The sequence below is a fragment of the Lemur catta genome, chromosome 4 (genome assembly GCF_020740605.2).
Source record: "Lemur catta isolate mLemCat1 chromosome 4, mLemCat1.pri, whole genome shotgun sequence".
Classification (NCBI taxonomy): domain Eukaryota; kingdom Metazoa; phylum Chordata; class Mammalia; order Primates; family Lemuridae; genus Lemur; species Lemur catta.
Genome location: NC_059131.1, coordinates 58676617 through 58682263, shown reverse-complemented (window position 1 = coordinate 58682263; position 5647 = coordinate 58676617). Strand labels below are relative to the sequence as shown.

At 41.2% G+C, this 5647-nt stretch overlaps 1 pseudogene; it reads right to left on the bottom strand.

The window, feature by feature from the left end:
- Positions 1 to 337: 337 nt before the first annotated feature.
- LOC123637443 lies at positions 338 to 1775 on the bottom strand (annotated as a pseudogene).
- Positions 1776 to 5647: the final 3872 nt, after the last annotated feature.

Here is a 5647-nt window from a genome sequence, read left to right as displayed (position 1 = left end):
ACAGAGGTTTGATAAATATCTGCCTTTGTTTTTATCACATTCCAGTGACTGGACACAACAGCTAGACAGTACTTATACCAAGCCCCAGCTAGGGAGTGGGAATGCTCGACTCTCAAGTCAGGTACCAGAACTGAGCAGAGAGGAGGCCTAGAATGGAAGAGGGACCCAGCTAGACCCTCCATCTTCCCTGTCCTTGGCTGGGAGCCACAGATGCCCCTGTGACCCATTGCTGCCCTGATCTGAGTCTTCCGCCATTAAGGCTCAATGACATGTTTGGTGCCAGCAGAGGTCCTAGGGTCTTCCTATGCCCTCAGACCAGAACAAATGATTGTTTTCCTCACATCATGGTGATGTGAACATCTTCTGCATCTTGAGGGACTGCACTCTGAAGCTTACACCTGATTTCAGGGGGCTGTTGTGGATGGAGCTATAGCCAGAGCAGTTTCAGGAGGGCCTCGTTCTGATCTGTGGCCAAGTCTGTCTTGTAGCACTAGAAAAAAGTCAGGAGGCATTGGTGCCAGAGCATGGGAAGCTTGCAATTCTCTGTCCAGAACCCCAGGAAATGGAAGACCAGGGTATCCAGCACCCGGTAGGGCAGCACATACTTCTTATCCAGCAGCAGTCACAGGAAGATGCTGTTGGCACCATTGCATTCCATCTCAGCAACTTTCAGCATGGCTACACAGGAGTGCAACACAGGGATGAAGCCCTTAGTGATGGTGCTACCCACAATGATGGTTTCCTGGAGGGTACAAGTGCCCGCCTCCCACAGTGGTTTCAGGATTCCTCAGAGCCAGGCTCCAGGCTTGAACAGGGCTTTCTTGAGTGCCATGTAGAGGTGAAAGTTGCGTTGTTCGTATTTGGCAATGTCATCTTGTACCTGGCAGGAGGGTTCTTGTTCCTAAACATCTCAATGGCACACTCATCCTCAGGGTCCACGACCAACTCCGCATGGTGACCCACTCCTGTCATTGTGGCTATCTTCTCCAGGGTTTGTATTCAGCTATGTCATCTTGCACCCAGGGGAAGAGAACAAGGTTGTAGAAGCACTGGGCCATGCTTTCCTTTAGTTTAGAGGCAAAAATCCTGGTGGGGGCTTGGTACATGGCAGCTACAGTCCAGGCCTCAGATCTGCGATAGAGGATTTGCTCCCAGTTGGAGAGTGCAGGTATAATCTAAAATGCCTTGGGCAGTTTCCAATTGAATACTTAGATAACACCTCTTGGACCCCCATGTAGACTTCCAGAACCTGGGGTCTAACTGGGGTATAGGGAAGTCGAATACCTCTTACATGACCGTTTCAACCTCTGCTTCTTAAGCAGCTTCTCCATGATGATGTCAGCCAGGGTACCTGGTAGGAGAGTTCTTGTTCCTGAACATCTCAATGGCACACTCATCCTCAGGGTCTACGACCAACTCTGTATGGTGGCCCACTCTAGTCATTGTGGCTGTCTTCTCCAGGGTGGGTTACTCCTTGTCCTTGTGATCCGATCTATCCTGGGGCACTCCTAGACCCACCCACGCGGTGTTCCCACGGTGCCACAGGCCTGTCCACAGGCCCATGCTCAGCCTGGAGCTCCTCCTGTTGCTGCCCTGCTTGCTGCGAAATTTGTCGGCTCAGCCAGGGCCCCACATATTCTTCTTCCTCTTCTGGGGATCCAGGACTCTGCCACTTTTCCCAGGCCCCTGCCTGCACCTTGTCCCCAGCCAGGATCTGCCAGGGGTGTGTGTTTTTCCTGATCCCTGACCACATAGCCCACCTTCAATTTGGTCATTTTTCTTAAAAAAGTCGCCACGAAGGTTCACACATTGGGACACAGGAATGGCCAGAATGCGTTTATGTAAAGTGTTTAATGTGCAGCAGAATCACCTGGGGATTCTGTTAAAACACAGATTGGTTGGCTCCATCCCAGAGTTTCTGATTCAGGAGGGCTGGAATGGCACCCCAGAATTTGCATTGCTAGGAGGTTCCAGGTGATGCTAATGGTTCAGGGATCAGTCTTTGAGAACTGCTGATATAGGTCATCTTAGGCTCTCTGGTTCAGTCCTCCTTTTTTCCTTCGTCTTCTTCTTCTTTTTTTATTTCTTGAGACAGGGTCTCGCTTTGTCTGCCAGGCTAGAGTACAGTTGCATGATCATAGTTCACTGCACTGCAGCCTCCAACTCCTGGGATCAAGTATCCTCCTGCCTCAGCCTCCCAAGTAGCTGGGAACTACAGACACTCAACACCATGATAGCTAATTTTTTTTTTTTTTTTTTTGGTATTGATGAAGTCTGGCTATGTTTCTCAGGCTGGTCTCCAACTCCTGGCCTCAAGCAATTCTCCTGCTTTGTCCTCCCAAACTGTTTGGATTATTGAGGCAAGCCATGGTGCCAGGCCTTTGTCTCTATAATTCTATCTCCCACTTTCCATTCTTCCAGTTCTCTGCTACAAAAATGTCAAAAATACAAACCTGAAAGATAATTATCTAAGTCAACTTGAGCTGCCATAACAAAATATCATGGACTGGGTGATTTAAATAACAGAAATTTTCTTTCTCACAGTTCTGGAGGCTGGGAAGTCCAAGATCAAGGTGCTGCCCTATTCAGTTCCCCAATGAGGGCTCTCTTCCAGGTTTGAAGATTGCTGCCTTCTCACTGTGTCCTCACATGGCAGAGAGAGAGAGAGAGTTTGGGGCTCTCTTCCTCTTCTTATAAAGTCTCTAATACCCTCATGGAGGCCCCACCCTTATGACCTTATCTAAAACTAATTACCTCCCAAAGGCCCCACATCCAAATACTATTATAGTGAGGGTTAGAGCTTCAACATATGAATTTGAGGAAACACAAACATTCAGTCCATAAGAATAATTAACTCTCCTGAGATGGCAAAGACCAGATTCTTCTTTGTGGACAGATGAATAGGGGAAATCTAAGTAGTCTCATTAATAATGATTGTACTGTGAGTTGTATAAAATGTGCAATACCATGGATGAATCTCAAAAATAGAAAAGAGAAAAGTCAAACACAAAAGATCACATAGTGTATGATTCCATTTACATGAAATGCTAGAAATAACAAAAGTGTAGTGCCAGGAAACAGATTAATGGTTGCCTGATGCTGGGGGCCCTGGGAGGAAATTGACTACAAAGGGGCACAAGGGAAGTTTTTAGAGTGATGGAAATGTTCTAAATCTTGATTGTGCTGGTGGTTACACAGATATAGCCAATTGTCAAAACTCATTAAATTGTGCACTTAAAAATGAGTGAATTTTACCATATGTAAATTATGCCTCAACAAATCAGGGGAAATAAAAATATACTGTATATGTATATTATATATTAATATACATTATTTTATATTTATAAAATATTGAAATGTGTCCAAAACCAAAACAATTCCATTTAAATTAAACTGATGGATTCTCTTTGATTTTAAAAGAATTATTTTGCTTTGTTTTGTTTTATTGTTTGTCTTCCATCCCACATGCTAAAGGGGGCCTGACCAGGCAACATGGCACCCAATTGGCACCTGAATTGATGAAAGTGAGTGAAGTTCACTCTCATCTTCCTGGGTTGGGTCCAAAAGATGCCTCTAGAATTGTATTTGTGAACTAATGAACACTGGCTACATTTGTTTTAATTGAACATGATTTACCCGATGAAGGAAGTATAATCTAAGTTCAGCAAAGGAAATGGTCCCGTTTAGGACAGAATCTTCACAAATCTCTCACTGTGGCAACACTTGGTGTGGTCTCTTCTTTTCCATCTCCCAGAGGAATAATTACATGAGTTCTGCTTTCTGCTCACCTGCTTCCTCATGTCAGATTTGGCATCTCTATTGCAAGATAATTGCTGCCTGGAATATTCAATTAGCTTTTAATTAAATATTGCTCATTAATATAACTGCAAGACAATAAAACATATGTCAGTTGATTAGCCAAAAATTCAAATATAAATTACATTCATTTTTATGCCAACATGCACTTTACCTAATGAGACATTTGTCACCCTGCTATAAAAAGATTGTGTGTGATCTTATTTTCTTTTGGACATTGTTTTAAATGCCTGCAAGCAAAGTTTTAAAATTATATATGACAACTTATATTTTTTCTTACCTCTACATTAATTTTTTTTTTTTGGTTTTTTTGGTTTTTTCCTTTTCTTTTGATAACTTTTGTACACATTAACTATTTAGAACAGAAAGCTATATCCAGTAACATACAACGGAATTTCTTTATGACAGCAAGTGTTTGGATATTAGCTTAATACCCAATTACAGATGATGTCACTTTATGGATCAAAATTTGTTATCTGTAGTGATCATATATATTAGGAAACATATCTTTTTATTTAATAACATATTTTGCTGATTATAAAGGTAATGTATAGTTATATGAGAAACCTTTGAAAATACAGAAGCATAACTTATTAATACATTGATGTATTTTTTCCAATTCTCTTTTTCTAAGAAATTTTTTCTATATTTCATATTCTGTGTTTAACAATTAAAATTATAGTATAATTTTAATATTTAATCTGGATTTTTTCATTTAAGATTATATTGTGATCATGTATCATGTCACTATCTTTAAAGTTTAAAAAAAATCTGTAAAGTCACATGATATTTCAACATATAAACTGATTATTTTTAGACATTGGGGCTTGTTTTTCCCAATTTTTCACCGTTATACAGAAAAGTAAGGCAAACATATTTATGCATAAGTCTTGACCACATCTCTGGTTACTTTCCTTAGGACTGGTTTCCAGAAATGAAATTACTGGATCAGAAGCATTAAGAGAATACTTTTCAATTCTATGTATAGAAACTTAAAAATAAATACATTAATTAATTAATTAATTTTTTACAAGGGAATACTTGTGTTCTCAGCTTCTTGTGTCTTCACAGAATATGGAGGAGCCCAGTGCAAACACCTCCAGGCCCTGTGTAAACCCTGAACCTGATCCTCCCATAAGAAGGCAGAGTGATTGATGTGATTAGAGAACTGGGGAGAGTTGATACCTCTGGTTTCCTGTGGTTTCTGTGAAGCACATCCCATCACTTGACTTAGCTCTTAATGTAAGACCACCAGGACTGGGCGGTGCCCACCACCACCAACACCCCAAAGAAGAGTGACTACTGTTTAAAGCCTCTCAACCTGTGAGGGGGCTGGGGAGGAAGTCAGAGTTATCAGGCCAAAAGTTTCAAGATTGAGAGGAGGAGAAGAGGATCCACCAAGTTCTCTAATCAGCTTTACTTGGCAGGCTTGTACTTTAAAACACTTTGCACTCCTTGACTAAGTTTGGGACTCTACTTCATCTCCAAGAAGCCAGTGGGAAATAGTTACAATTAGTAGGATTTGGGTAGCAAACTCTTCACCAAATCTCCAGTAGAAGGGTATAATGCAAGAGCCCAGGAAGGATAGAGGAGTAAATTCACACTTTGAAACACTCTTTCTGCTCCAGACACCTAGCAGTGATGGAAAAAAATACGAAAAGAAAACAACCACAAAATAATTTTTAAAAACTATGCTCAAAAGCAAAAAATAAACACTTTTACAGATTGTATATGGAAAAGAAATTAAAAATGGGACCTGAGCTCCAGGGCAAGAAGCAAACAGGAGCAATTAGGAGTTTAATTCTTATGGGGTAATGAGAAATAAAAATGA